Source organism: Monodelphis domestica, chromosome 1, assembly GCF_027887165.1.
Source record: "Monodelphis domestica isolate mMonDom1 chromosome 1, mMonDom1.pri, whole genome shotgun sequence".
Taxonomy (NCBI): Eukaryota; Metazoa; Chordata; class Mammalia; order Didelphimorphia; family Didelphidae; genus Monodelphis; species Monodelphis domestica.
In genome coordinates this window covers 734,600,593-734,616,496 of record NC_077227.1, presented here as the reverse complement: position 1 = coordinate 734,616,496, position 15,904 = coordinate 734,600,593, and the positions used below count along the sequence as shown (strand labels likewise).

At 38.2% G+C, this 15,904-nt stretch overlaps 1 protein-coding gene across 2 annotated transcripts in view; it reads left to right on the top strand.

Moving 5' to 3' along the window:
* The window catches only part of LOC103094158 (uncharacterized), a 66,894-nt gene that overhangs the window by 48,232 nt on the left and 2,758 nt on the right, over nucleotides 1–15,904 (top strand). For both annotated transcript variants that reach the window (XM_056813702.1, XM_056813698.1), the window contains one exon: nucleotides 11,801–11,925. The gene's annotated coding sequence lies outside the window, so the exon portion shown is untranslated. The remainder of the gene's footprint in view (nucleotides 1–11,800; nucleotides 11,926–15,904) is intronic.

Genomic DNA, 15,904 nt, shown 5'->3' with positions numbered 1-15,904 from the left:
TCTTCTGGAGAGAGTTTCAATCTGGTTGAAGATCAACAAGTCCTGGCTGAGTTGAGCATTGGAGCAATATTTAGTTAGAGAGGCTAATGTCTTCTCTATCCTTTTGTATTTCTCTGCTTTCACTCTTTCCACTTCTTTGTAAATAAAAGCTATTAAAGTCATTTTGACTTTGAGCAATAATACTTTGAATTGACAACCACCATTATTATTTGTAATTTTCATATATTTTAGTCAAACCATTAAAATTTATTCCTTACAGTGCAGAGGCATTTTCACTACAGAAAGTAAAGGAGGCAATGTAGATGTCAGAGATATAGGAGGAGAACCAAGAGAAAAGCAGAGAGATAGCAGTATATGATCCATCATGGAGAGAATGCAGTTACCAGCTGAGACCATGACTCAGGGGGAGGTAGCAGAGAATGTAGAAGGGGTGGCAAGTTTTGGTTTAGATTTGGACTGCAGCTTCCTGGGTGGTCTGGAAGGAATTGCCCCACTCCCCTCTCTTTTTCTCTCTCCTCTTCCCTCCACACACATCCATCCTTGCTCCCCCTCCTGGAAAAAGCCAGGGAAGTCACTGCTCCCAGATGTGGCCTCCAGATGTAGCCCTGGATGGGGTGTGGAGTTGTTCCCTTGGGGGATAAAGGCTCCCAGGTCAGATGGAACAGCTGTACCCCCAACTCCCCATCCATCCAAGCTCCAGTATCTCATGCCCTTCTCCTCCCAGCTCACTATCTGTGACTTTTCCAGCACCAGGAAATGCATAGGTAAACAAACATATTTGGCAGCCCAGAGGCCACTGGAGCCAAATAAATGAAAAAAGGAGAAAGAAATAAGCTGGGGGTGGGACAGACTAGGCCTTGTTCCTGAAGGGAGAGAGCTTAAGCCTTGCCACCTGGAAGGGTCAGGGGGACCCCAAATGTTTCCCTGGTCCTAATTGGTTCCATCTATTTCTTGGTGGGCACTGATGGGTTCTCTTCTGGCCTGGAGAAGCCAAGCCGGACACCTGTGGTTTTGGGGGCCCCAGGGAACTAGGGGAATGCGGACGGATGTCTACTCTGGTGGGCCTCTCTCTGGCAGTTTGATAGCTGGCTCCTGGAAAAAACAGATGCTAAATTGTGCTGGGCTAATAAAAAAAGAGGGGAAGCCCAGTTTTATTAAAAAGACAAACCACATAGTGGAACCCAGGTGCTTCAGCGAAGTCTCTAAATGACTAAATGAACACCTCCACATTTGCTTTTCTAGGAGTCTGTCTCTTGTAGTTTTCCTGTGGGCTTACTCTGTTATAATGATTAGCCCTGGTCAGGCAGAGACATTTGCTGTCTGTGAAACTGACTGATTTGGGCCTCAGTTTCCTCATCTGTAAAATGAGAGGGTTGGATCAAATGGCCTCTGAGGGGTCTTGCAGCAATAAAACTAGGAGATTATAATCCCTCAATGACACTCTATGTCCTTCTCCCATTCAGAGGATTCATTTCCCACAGTCACAAATCCTTGACGCTGGAAGGGACCTCAGTGGCCCTCAAACCCCCCACTAAGGCCCCATGGGAGTCTGCAGTATCCCTGAGAAGTGGCCTTCCAGTCTTTGGAAAGCCTCCAGTGAGGGGGCACCCACCTCTTTCTAAGGCTGCCAACTCTACTTTGGGGCTGCTTGTTTTCCCTGATACCAAGTCTAAATTTTCCTCTTTTCAGTTTCCAACCAATGCTGCTATTTGTGGCAGAATAAATCTAAACCTGATCATGGAGGCCAGCCCTTCAAACAAGGGGTCTAGTAGAGCCTTACTGATCAGCTTCTAAAAGCTGATTGTTAAATTTTCAGTGTGAGCCTCTTATACCACAGAGATTCGCAAACCATACAAATTAATTGATTGGGTAATTGACTGTCAAGACTTAAGAAAAAGATAGAAAAAATTGTTAACAATGCAGCATGAACTTAAAAGTATGTAATTGGTACTCCCCCCACATGCCTGAAGATCCAGTTGTTAAATATTTACTAGCATACTCCTGTTTTCACATAATTGAAGAAATCTGTCATATTTTAACCCATCTTTACCCAACTTTCTCTCAAAGTCAGACATTTTCTTTCATTAGGGGATCTTAACTTGAGGTCTGTGACCTTGTTTTTTTTAATTTTATTTTTTTTCTTTAGAATATTTTTTCATGTGGGTTCGAATCAAGAACACATGTGATACCCAGTGGAATCATGCATCAGCTAGGGGAGAGGTGGTAGGGGAGGGAGGAAAAGAAAATGATTCATTGTTTCCAATGAATAATGTTTGGAAATGACCAAATAAAATAATGTTTAAAAAAAAAAGAATATTTTTTCACGGTTACATGATTCATGACCCCTCCCCACCAGCTCTTTCCTCCCCCTTCCCGAATCTGACAAGCAGTTCTGTTGGGTTATACATATATTATTGTTGAAAACCTATTTCCATTTTATTCATATTTGCAGTAGAGTGATTCTTTAACATTAAAATCCTAATTGTATCACCACCACATTATATGATCAATCACATATTTTTCTAATGCATTTCTGCTCCCACATTTCTTTCTCTGATTGTGGACAACATAAGTTCCTCTGGATTGTCCTGGGTCATTGCATTGCTGCTAGTAGCAAAGTCAATTACATTCAATTGTGCTACAATGTATCAGTTTCTGTGTACAATGTTCTCCTGGCTCTGCTCCTTTCACTCTGCATCAATTCCTGGAGGTCATTTCAGTTCACGTGGAATCCCTCCAGCTCATCATTCCTTTGAGCACAATAGTATTCCATCACCCACATATACCACAATTTGTTCAGCCATTCCCCAATTGAAGGGCATCCCCTCATTTTTCAATTTTTTTTGCTACCATTAAGAGCCTGGTTATAAATATTTTTGTATAAGTTTTTTCCTTATTATCTCTTTAGGGTACAAACCCAGCAGTGATATGGCTGGGTCAAAGTGTAGGCATTCTTTTAAAGCTCTTTGCGCATGGTTCCAAATTGCCCTCCAGAATGGTTGGACCAGTTCATAACTCTACCAGCAATGTATTAGTGCCCCAGTTTTGCCACATGCCCTCCGATATTTATCACTTTCCTTTCCTGCCATATTGGGCAGTCTGCTAAGTGTGAGGTGGTACCTCAGAGTTGTTTTAATTTGCATTTCTCTAATCAAGAGGGATTTAGAATACTTTTTCATGTGCTTATTGATGGTATTGATTTCTTCATGTGAAAACTGCCCATTCATATCCCTTAATCATTTGTCAATTGGGGAATGGCTTGATTTTTTTTTTTTTGTAAATTTGACTTAGTTCCTTATATATTTGGAAAATTAAACCTTTGTCAGAGTTTTGTTATAAAAATATTCTCCCAGTTTGTTACTTTCCTTCTAATATTGGTTGCATTGGTTTTGTTTATACAAACCCTTTTTAATTTGATATAATCAAAGTAATTAATTTTAAATTTTGCAATATTCTCTATCTCTTGCTTAGTCTTAAATTCCTTCCTTTCCCACAGATCTGACAGGTATACTATTCTATATTCACCTAATTTATTTATGATTTTACTCTTTATATTTAAGTCATACACCAATTTTGAATTTATCTTGCCACAGAATATAAGATGTTGCTCTAAACCCAATTTTTCCCATACTGTTTTCCAATTTTCCCTGCAGTTTTTGTCAAATAGTGAGTTTTTGTCCCAAAAGCTGGGTCTTTGGGTTTATCAAATACTAGATTGCTGAGGTCATTTATCCCTGGTCTATTCCATTGATGGAATTGATCCACTCTTATGTCTCAGTCATTACCATATTGTTTTGATGACCACTGCTTTATAATACAGTTTAAGATGTGGTACTGCTAGGCCCCCATCCTTCACATTTTTTATTTCATTATTTCCCTTGATATTCTTGATCTTTTGTTCTTCCAGATGACCTTTGTTCTAATTTTTTCTAATTCTATAAAAAAGTGTTTTGGTAGTTTGATAGGTATGACACTGAATAAGTAGACTAATTTGGGTAGGATTCTCATTTTTAAGATATTAGCTCATCTTACCCAGGAGCAATTAATGTTTTTCCAGTTGTTTAGATCCAGTTTTATTTCTGTGAAAAGTTTTGTAGTTGTGTTCATATAATTCCTCTGTTTGTCTTGGCAGATAGATTCCTAAATACTTTATATTGTCTAAAGTGATTTTAAATGGGGTTTCTCTTTCCAACTCTTACTGCTGAATTATATTGGAAATATGTGGAAATGTTGATGATTTATGTGGGTTTATCTTGTATACTGCTACTTTGCTGAACTTGTTAATTATTTCTACTAGTCTTTTAGTGATTTTTCTGGATTCTTTAAGTAAACCATTATATCATCTGCAAAGAGTGATAGTTTGGTTTCCTTGTTGCCTATTTTAATCCCTTCAGTTTCTTTTTCTTCACCAATTGCTATCGCTAGCATTTCTAGAACAATATTAAATAATAGAGGCGATAAAGGACATTCTTGCTCTATTCCTGATCTCATAGGGAAGACTTCTAACTTGTCTCCATTGCAAGTGATACTTGTTGATGGTTTTAATTATATACTGTTTATTATTTTGAGGAATGGTCCTTGGATTCCTATACTTTCTAGTGTTTTCAATAGGAATAGGTGTCATATTTTGTCAAAGGCTTTTTCTGTTGGTTTGGTTATTGACATGGTCAATTATGTGGATGGTTTCCCCAATATTAAACCATCCTTGCGTTCCTGGTAAAAATCTTATCTGATCATAGTGAATAATCTTAGAGATAATTTGCTGGAGTCTTTTTGCTAGTATTCTATTTAAGATTTTTGTATCTATGTTCATTAAGGAGATTAGTCTGTAGTTTTCTTTCTCTGTTTTTGGTCTGTCTGGCTTTGGTGAAGATTGGATTTAGCTCTCCCCTGATTGTAACAATGAAGGTACTTAGCTCTTCCTTGATTGTGAAGATTAAATTGTAATCCCCTGTCTATTTTTAGATTTTAATCCCCAAAGTGTAAACACAGTACTTAAAGTTGAGTATGAAGATCTATCCATTTGGGATTTTAACCATAAAAAGATGTGAACACCCATTTCATACATTGAGTGGGAGGTCTGTGACCCACGTGTGAAAGAGTGGGCAGTCCTGGAGTGGAGCATCAGCTGTGATTGGTAGATGTAAAAATTTAGAGGAAGTGACACAAGAGAAAAAGGTCTTTAAAAGTGGAAACAGGGAGATACAGACACACTTGAAGGGAGACACTTGGAGTGAACACAGATACTTGGAGAAGAAGACAGACACTCAAACTTGGCTGTGGAACTCGACCCTGGAGGAGTTCATGCAGGAGACTTCAGACTGCTTTCCTTTTAGACGGTCACTATGGTGAGTGTAAAGGCTGATTTCCTTCCTTTCCCTTCCTAGATGTGTGAGCCTCCAAGAGAGGCCCATTGTCTTGAAACTCCTTTCCCCTGGCTAGGGCCTTAGAATTGCTACCTGGTTCAGAGGAAGGTAGAGCACTCTCTCTCTCTCTCTCTCTCTCTCTCTCTCTCTCCCCTTTTCTCTTTCTTAATATCTTCCCATTATAATAAAATAAACTACCATAAATTCCATTTGACTTTAGTAATTCATTTTTGGGATTTAGAAATTAAATCCCTGGCAACCAATTAAATATTCAGTCCAACCATAAAATTAACACTTTGGAATCAGTACCATATTTGTGTCATAAAAGGAATTTGGTAAAATTCCTTCATTGCTTCTTTTGTCAAATAATTTGTATAGTATTGGAATTATTTATTCTTTAAATGTTAGAATTCACTTGTGAATCCATTTGGCCCTGGGGATTTTTTCTTAGGAAGTTCCTTGATGGCTTGTTCAAGTACTTTTTCTGAGATGGGATTATTTAAGTATTCTATTTCCTCTTTTGTTAATCTAGGCAATTTATATTTTGTAAATATTCATTCATTTCACCTAGATTGTAATATTTGTTGCCATATAATTAAGCAAAGTAATTCTTAATAATTACCTTAATTTCATCTTCATTAGAGGTGAGATCACCCTTTCCATCTTTGATACTGTTAATTTGATTCTCTTCTTTCTTTTTTTAAATTAGGTTAACTAGTATTTTGTCTATCTTATTTGTTTTTTCAAAATATCAGCTTCTAGTCTTATTTGTTAGTTTAATAGTTCTTTTACTTTCAAATTGATTAATTTCTCCTTTAATTTTTAGGAGTTCCAATTTAGTTTTATCTGGGGATTTTCAATTTGTTCTTTTTCTAATTTTTTAAGTTGCAAGCCCAATTCATTGATCTCCTCCCTCTCTATTTTGTTGGTATAGGCACTCAGCTATAGTGTACTGCTTGGCTGTATCTCATAGGTTTTGATATGATGTTTTCTCATTGTCATTCTCTTTAATGAAGTCTGCAATTGTTTCTATGATTTCTTCTTTGACCCAAATGTTTTGAAGAGTTAGATTATTTAGTTTCCAATTAATTTTAAATTTGTCTTTCCATGGACCCTTGTTAATTATTTTTACTGCATTATGATCTGAAAAAGCGCATTTATTATTTCTGCTTTTCTGCATTTGTTTGCAATATTTCTATGCCTGAGTACATGGTCAATTGTATATGTACTGTATAATTGAAAATCTGTTACCCTAAAAAAGAACTATATTTACCAGGGGCTCACTGATTTCTTATCTTATTTCCTGTAGACAGGAAATAAATTGAGTGGATGGGCCTGCTGGCCCTCTCTCTTTGGTGGGCAGCAAGCATGGTGGTGGTGGTGATTTGGGTTTGAACTTGACTAATCAGCCATGGGCACATGGTCTTTATTTTGTATCCTCTTTGTTCCTTTATTTCTAATGATCATTAATAAATCTCCTAAAATATAATAATTTTATTATTGAGATTAATTTTAATTTTTACAGTACCATGTGCTACTGAGAAGAAGGTACATTTCTTTTTATCCCTGTTCAGTTTTCTGATCTTGTTTTTTAAAATAATATTTTAATAATTGTATTTCAATGGAATCAGTTTCCTTGATAATCCTATGAATTCTGTTTTGTGCAATTAAAAACATTATTCTGAGAATTCCATAAGCTTTACTAGACACTGCCAAAGGGGGCCCATGCACAATAGAGTCAGAGCCTTTGCTCCTATTGATTCTCATCTGGCTTAGACTAGAGCCCCTTCATCATCCTTGTTGTATTCTTTCAAATACTTTCTTGGCCATCAGTTTCCTTCAACAAGTATTTAAAAGCCTGTTACATGACTGGCACCATCTGGGGGGCTGAGTATGCAAAGACAAAAATGAAATGTTCTCTGGACCCAAGTTCATATTCTATACAGATTAGCAAGTTAAAAAAAAAGATACAAATAAATACTAAGTAATCTTTTTTTTTTAAGTTTTGGAAATTTTTATTTATTTAGAATATTTTTCCATGGTTAAGAGATTACTGTTCTTTCCCTCCCCTAACCCTACCTCCCTACCACAGCCGACATGCAATTCCACTGGGTTTTCATGTATCATTGATCAAGAACTATTTCCATATTATTGATATTTGCACTAGCATGATTGTTTAGAGTCTATATCCCCAATCATATCCCCCACCAACCCATGTGATCAAGGAGTTGTTTTTTCTTCTGTGTTTCTACTCCCACAGTTCTTCCTCTGGATGTGGAGAGTGTTCTTCCTCATAGGTTTCTCAGAATTGTCCTGGATCATTGCATTGCTGCTAGTAGAGAGGTCCTTTACATTTGATTGTGCCACAGTGTATCCATCTCTGTGTATAATGTTCCCCTAGTTCTGCTCCTTTCACTCTGCATCAACTCCTGGAGGTTGTTCCAGTCTCCATGGAATTCCTCCACTTTATTATTCCTTTGAGCACAGTAGTATTCCATCACCAACATATACCACAATTTGTTCAGCCATTCCCCAATTGAAGGACATCCCCTCATTTTCCAATTTTTGGCCACCACAAAGAGTGCAGCTATGAATATTCTTGTACAAGTCTTTTTCCTTATTATCTCTTTGGGGTACAAACCCAGCATTGCTATGGCTGGATTAAAGGGCAGACAGTCTTTTAGAGCCCTTTGGGGATAGTTCCAAATTGCCCTCCAGTATGGTTGGATCAATTCACAACTCCACCAGCAATGCATTAGTGTCCCAACTTTGCCACATCCCCTACAGCATTTATTACTTTCCTTTGCTGTCATGTTAGCCAATCTGCTACATTTGAGGTGGTACAAGTGGTTTTGATTTGCATCTCTCTGATTATAAGAGATTTAGAATACTTTTTCATGTGCTTAATAATAGTTTTGATTTCTTCATCTTAAAATTATCTCTTCATGTCCCTTGCCCATTTATCAATGGGAGAATGGCTTGACTTTTTGTACAATTGATTTAGCTTTTTATAAATCTGAGTAATTAGACCTTTGTCAGAGGTTTTTGTTATGAAGATTTTTCCCCAATTTGTTACTTCCCTTCTAATTTTGGTCCAAGAAGTCATTTGGAGGGATGGGATATTAAATACTTTTATTCATGGCGTCTCTCCCATTAGATTGTAAGTACTTTGAAAATAGGAATTAACATTTGCCCACATCCTTTTTTCTTTTTTTTATCCCCAGTGCTTAGCACAACCTGTCAAATAATAGTTGCTTAATATATATTTATTGAATTTTGAATTGTTTACTCAATCAAATTAACCAGCCCTTTAATTAAGTGCTTACTAAGTGCCTTGAACTTTACACATATTATCTTATTTGAACAAAATATTTTATTTCTTGATGTAGAAATTGTGGGAAAAGATTAGGTGGAGAACACATTTTGCAGAGCTATCAATGTTAAAAAAAAAGTATAATGAAGGTATCTGAGTAGAAAAACAAAGAAACAAATTCTTCCCTAATGTTATCTAATTTGATTCTTGTGATACATACACATAGATGATATTATCACCCTCATTTTATGGTTGAGAAAACTAAGGCATATAGGTTAAGTGAATTGTCCAGGGTCACACAGCTAGAAAGTGAGGCAGTATTTGAACTCAAGTGCTCCTGATTATATGTCAAGATCTTTCTCTATTGTATTTCCTAGCTGCTTCTAGGCAAAGAGTAGAGAGGGTAGCAATACTCTACTGGTCTCTCCCATACCACTAAACAGAGGGTCACTCAGGAGATGCCTCGGATGGTGGAAAGCTTCAAAATCATGGCATTAGAAGATTTGCTTGAAAAATGTTTCCTTGGGAGACAAGAAGACTTCAGGGTACCATGAATGAGGTCATCAGGTACCTGAAGGGCTGCCCTGTGGAAAAAGAATTAGATTTGCTTTGCTTAATAAATGTTTTTTGGATGCTTCAAAAAATCTAGAAAGACAGATTTTGTCTTAGAAGTCAGGAAAATTCTCCTAACAGTGAAAAATATTTCTAACAACAGTAATAATCATTAGTGGGTAACCTTTATGCAGCACTTTGCATATATTATCTCATTTGGGCTTTCCCAGAAGGTAGTGAGTCCTCCCACCATGGAGGTCTTCAAGCAGAGACAGGATGATCACTTGACCATTAAGGGATGCTTAATAAAGGTAGGTATTGGGGGCAGCTGGGTAGTTCAGTGGATTGAGAGCCAGATCTAGAGATGGGAGGTCCTGGGTTCAAATTTGGCCCCAGACACTTCCCAGCTGTGTGACCCTGGGCAAGTCACTTGACCCCCATTGCCTAGCCCTTACCACTCTTCTGCCTTGGAGCCAATACACAGTATTGACTCCAAGACGGAAGGTAAGGGTTTAAAAAAAATAAAGGTAGGTATTTAATATTTTAAATGTAAATAATAATTTAAAATAAATATTTTTTGGGCTTAATTGGATTAGAAGTTCACTGGGCTTGGAAGTAAAAACTCAGCCACTGGACAATTCTCGATTATCCTGTGCCTCACTTTCCTCATCTATAAAATAAGAGAGTTGGCCTCTATGTTTTGTTAATATTATGTGGGTTCTTTTTTGGATACAAGTAATAATAATAGTTAGCATTTATGTGGTACTTTAAGGTTTGCAAAGCAATTTACAAACCTAACCTCATTTGATCATCACAACAATCCTGGGACATCGGTACTTGAGTTCAATCAAATACTACCTCACTTCCTAGCTGTGTGACCCTGGACAATTCACTTAACCTATTTGCCTTAGTTTTCTCAACTATAAAATGAGGGTATTATTCCAATTTGAGAGATGAGGAAATTGAGGTTGAGAAAGTTTAGGTGACCTGCCTCCTGTTTGAAGTCAGATTCATAGTCAGGAACAGGCTCATGCCCTATCCATTGTACCACCTGGGCTCAGCTATGGTCTTTTCTTCTTCTTCTTCTTCTTTTTTTTAACCCTCACCTTCCATCTTGGAGTCAATACTGTGTATTGGCTCCAAGGCAGAAGAATGGTAAGGGCTAGGCAATGGGGGGTCAAGTGACTTGCCCAGGGTCACACAGCTGGGAAGTGTCTGAGGTGAGATTTGAACCTAGGACCTCCCATCTCTAGGCCTGACTCTCAATCCACTGAGCCACCCAGCTGCCCCCAGCTATGGTCTTTTCTAAAAGAACACCACAAGACTGGCATTACAAAGGTATCAGTTGCTTTAAACACATTCTTCCCATTCAGCTTTGACTTCAGGATGCTTATAAATCTCCACATATTTGGCCACAGCCTTCTCTTTGCTATCTTTCTGTGCCCCCTATTTTGCCTGGAGGAGACCAAGGTCTTTATAATTATCACCTTAGCTCTTAGATCCTTGTGGCCACTGAATTCCAACAAGAAGCCCTCAGGCTCTGTCTTTCCTAAGCATTCTTTGGGAACCTTGAGAAAAAGCACAGATATTTTGGAATATATGGGGATTTTTTTTTTATCATTGGCCTTTGCAGATTCAAGTTTTTCTATCCTGCTTATTATTTTTGCTGTGTTAGACAAAAATTCTGCTCTTATAATTGTCATTCCTTTTTTAAACCACTCAGGGATGCATATTATGGTTCCAGGTTCTCCTCTAATTCTAGAGTCCTGTCCCATCAAGTGTTGGATCATTTTCCTTCATTTCCAGTCTGTGTTTATAGATGACTGAATGTGTTTATGAGACTTGGAGGTCATATTTCCTTCGATTGTTGCTATTTTTCCTGTTGATGTATCTGTTTAGACGTAAGGTCTTTGAAAAGTTTTCTTTTCCCTGAAATCTTTGGCACTTTTTGTTTTCCCCCTTGCTTATTTTCCCTATTACTTCCCCTATTACTCACTTCCTAACTCCTTCCCCAATGATCGTGATTTTGCTGGGGTCTGGATCTCACAGTGTCTCAGCCTCCTCCCATCCTGGGTAATTCATAGTTCACCTATCTAAGTTTTTGATCCAACTGACTTTCAGGTGGTCAGAACTGGTCTCAGCTGGATGCTGGATGCTCTTCCCTCAGGCCTGGTACTCCCCCCCACAGTGTCCTGCTTCATGACCAGTCCTCCATTCTCTGACCTGGCAGGGAAGTTTTGCTCCTATGCAACTCATGGCAGACTTTTGGTCCTGGTCACTGTTGTAAGAGCACACTCATACATGATCCAGAGCCCAGAAGAAAACCGTAAATACACCGATATGAAGGCTGACTCCAAGGGTTCTTTCTCTGGGGGTGGAGAGCATTTCCTTTCTTTCAGAATTGTCCCCATTCAGTGCATTGCTGAGAGGAGCCAAGTTTTCAAAGATAATCATCGTCCAATATTGCTGCTACTGTGGGCAATGTTCTGGTTTTTCTTATTTCACTGCATTAGTTCCTGCAGATCTTTCCAGCTTTTTCTGACATCCTCTGGCTTATTATTCTTTATAGCACAAGGATATTCCATCACCAACACGTGCCAAAATTTGTTCAGCCATGCTCCAATGGATGGACCTTCCTTTGATTTCCAATTCTTTGCCACTACGAAAAGAGCTGCCATAAATATCTTTGTACAAGTAAGTCCTTTTGAGGGGTGGGTTTTAATGTAAGCCTGTGTTGTGCTCTTGGGTCTGCTAGTGCATTCTTGCTGCTAGTAGCATGGGGGTGAGTGTGGAAGGGGTACTAAATGAACTCAGGGTAAATTTCTTGGGTTTGGGGGGGGACTTTTTTTAAACCCTCACCTTCCATCTTGGAATCAATACTGTGTATTGGTTCTAAGGCAGAAGAGTAGTAAGGGGTAGGCAATGGGGGTCAAGTGACTTGCCCAGGGTCACATGGCTAGGAAGTGTCTGAGGTCAGATTTGAACCCAGGACCTCTGGTCTCTGGGCCTGACTCTCAATCCACTGAGCCACCAGATGCCCACAGGGGGACTTTAACCCCCCCCCCCTTTTGTTTTTTGGTATTCTGGATATCCTATACCATGGAAACAGCTGATATTGCTTTATGTTTGGTATATAAGACCTATTTTGGAAATGTTTGAGAAGTCCTCCATCTTGTTGCTCACGTGATCTGGAAGTCTGTTTCATGTGTTTTTGACTAGCGAATCTAGCTTGACATCATCCATGGATAATGTATGATTACTAAGATGGTTTAGTTCTATTTCTGCTTTAATTTGGAAGCCCTTCTTAGCTCTTTAAGAGAGACAATAAACTAGATAGAATCATAATGGACTTAAACTGTCTTCCTGGAAAGTTCTACATTTATATCAATTGTTTTTTATATAATTGTGTCAGTCACAAATGGTATGTTGGAAATAGAGAAGAGCTCTCCATGTACGAATCAGTCTAGAACTTGTATGTGGCTCGATTTTATTTATTTGTAGTACCTGAATAAGTGATAAGTGTGGAACCGAGTCAAAGGTTTTATTGTAATCAACAAAAGAAATATAAATTTTATAATATTTTGTTAAATAATTACTGAACTGACAATAAGTTACCTTCACACCTGGGGCTTTGTGGAACCCTAATTATAGTTCTCATCCAATGTTTTATTTTCTTATAGATGTTTTTATAGGTTTTTTTTTAAAGTAAAGGCTTTGTATAAAGCCTATATTTGAAGGAGTCACTGATATTTTCATCTTTTGGTAATAGATATATGATGCAATCTGTTAAGAAGAGTGGGATCAGCCTGGGAAGAAGCTGCCTTGCTAGTAATTCATGAGTCACTGAGTCACTGATTATGGATCTTCTCTGGTTGTTCCACTTCCTAGGTTTGCAGAGAATCAATTTAGTTACCTCTCTTGAAGTAAAGGATTATATTGATGGTCCATAAGTTTTCTGTTTCTCTTTTGATCTAAGTTGTACTTTCTATGTTTGGTTTCTGGTCACTGTATAGATAAATGGAAACCTTCCACTTCCCCTTCTCTAGCATTCAATCTTTTTAAAATTTTTAGCTCTCTAGTTTCTGTAATCACATTTAAAAAAATGGATGTTGAATTGTTTATTTTGGCCTTCTGCTTTGTGACCCCACAGGCCACTTTAACCTTTCCATTTTTGCTTTCACTTACCAATTGTAATAGTTAAAATTAAATAATGAGACTGCTAGTAGCTTTAGTAGCTTTTTTAAATCAAAGTGGTGATAGTAAAGAGGGAGAAATGTAGGAAAGAGGTAGAGAGTAGCTTAACTGAGTACCCTATTTGCTGTTTGATGGATTGAAGCTCGCCACCAACGGGGGTTCCTTCAGGTTCCAAGTTCCAGCTAGAAGAGTGTGAGAGAGCTTGAGAAGTGCCTTGGTTTAGCCTCATAAGCAGTTTTCTCCAACCACTGGCTCTCCCACATCACTTCTCAGGAACCAATCATAGTTCCTTAATTTGCCTAGCATCCCCCAGGGGAGCAGTCCCTGTGGGATCAGTTTCCCATCTTGTTGGTTTCAACTTCCTTTCTCTGAAGGTTTGTCTATACTTGCATATCTCAGTGGTAAAAGATCTTCAGGTCCCTGGTTGATGATGTCAAACAAAGGGTCATAATGGGGAGGGGAATTTCCTTCCCACTAAACTTCCATTTCCTGGATTCCTTTCTAAAAGTTTGTTTTGTTATTGTTGGGCAATTGTTAAAAAGGACAACATATCATTCAAGTTTTCTACTGCATGTTCCAGATACATATGAATCTCATTTTCTGTTTTCTCAAGCTTCTTCTGCATATAAGGTGCCTTTCCCTACCAAGACTGACATCCTTTGATAGTTTGGCTTTTTCTTCTATGGTTTTTATATTGTAACATCGATTGCCATGTACTATGTTCAAGTCCTAAAATAATTTAAGTATTTTGTCAAATGCAGCGAGAAAATGCATTCATTCATGATTGCTATAGCACATATCTTACCTTTTTAGATGACTCTATTTTACTGTAATTGGTATGTCGTGAATTCAGATCGATTAGTTAAAAAATGACTTTTAAGAATTCCAATCTAAGTATGTCCATCTCCTTTTTTTAGAATCATCCAAGGTATTAGTATTATGTTTGCCATCTGTTTCATTATTAGGTATAATTTCTGGAGTTTGCATCAAGTAACCCTCCCACCCCCACTTAACAAAAATCTGTTATGTCTTCCACTACCATCCATTGTATGTTTTATTTATTATTATCTTTTTGAAAACCTACTTGGTACAAAGAGCAGTACTTTCTGTAGTATTCTGACTATTTGCTTATTTGAGACTTTCTCTAGGTCCCTTTGTGGCAGCTTGTCAGTAGATTAAGGATATTTATGGGATGAGAGACTACTCTTATTCTCCTGTATCCAACATTGGTGGTGGGTTCATCCTTAAAGTATAATGATAAGAAGATACATGTGTAGGTTAAAACATGTAACCAAAGCAACTCAGAATTTTGGAACGACAGACTTCAATGTCTTTTCTCTCTAGAAATGCAGGGCCTCAGTGTCTCTTCTTCCTGTGCAAAGTCTTTACCAAGTTTACTGATGGGTGTAACATCTGCACTAGATGGGCAAAGCAGCTGGACTCCCTAGGGCTATTCCTCCATGAGAAACCTAGTCTCTACCACACCCAGCTTCAGGTTCAGTGGCAGTCCTTGCTGGAGAAATTCTGTCCCGTCTTAGATAAAAATCCTTAGATGGGGACTACTATAATTCTTTCCAGTTCTTTTTTCTCAAGACTTTGGTTCTGCTACCCACCACTTCCCAGAGTGAAGGTAGGAGAGCTGAGATGGAACCTTTTTCTTCCCACAACTCTCCCTATTTCAGAGTTAGGTTCTTTTGGTGAGAGACCTCACCTGAATATGTGATGACTAATGTGTTTCCCAAAACTTCAGCTTTGTAGGTCAGGCCACGATCTGACAAGGGCCAGTTGCCCAATAATCATCCAACAAGTCTGGGGTTCAGTTTTTATAAACTCTAAGTTCTTATAAACCCTATTAGTCTGCAAATGAGAGAGGGGAAAAGAGACAAAGGCTTTGTTTTTTAGGAAGTACAGATAATAATAACATGAATAGCAATATAGGGGGCAGCTGGGTGGTTCAGTGGATGGAGAGCCAGGCTTAGAGACGGGAGGTCCTGGGTTCAAATCTGGCCCCAGACACTTCCTGGCTGTGTGATCCTAGGCAAGTCACTTGACCCCCATCGCCAAGCTCTTACCACTCTTCTGCCTTGGAACCAATACACAATATTAATTCCAAGACAGAAAGTAAGGGTTTAAAAAAATAGCAATATATACAGTGTTTAAAGGTTAAAAAACTATTCATGTATATTATTTAAATTTTTTTAAATGTAAAACTCTTACCTCCCCTCTTAGAATTAATATCATGCAATACTGTAAACATTATGACTGTTAATGCATGAAAAGGCATTAGTTAAGGATTTCTTTTATGCCAGGCATTGGGCTAAGCAAATATAAAAAGCAAGATAGTCCTTGTTGTCAGAGAGCTTACCTTCTAACAGGGGAAGAAAATCATTTTACAAACAGAGGAAAAGTCACTTGCTAAGAGTCCCCTGAGGGAACTGGTAAGTGTGCCAGGCTCCAGGCTTTCTTTACTCCCAGGCCA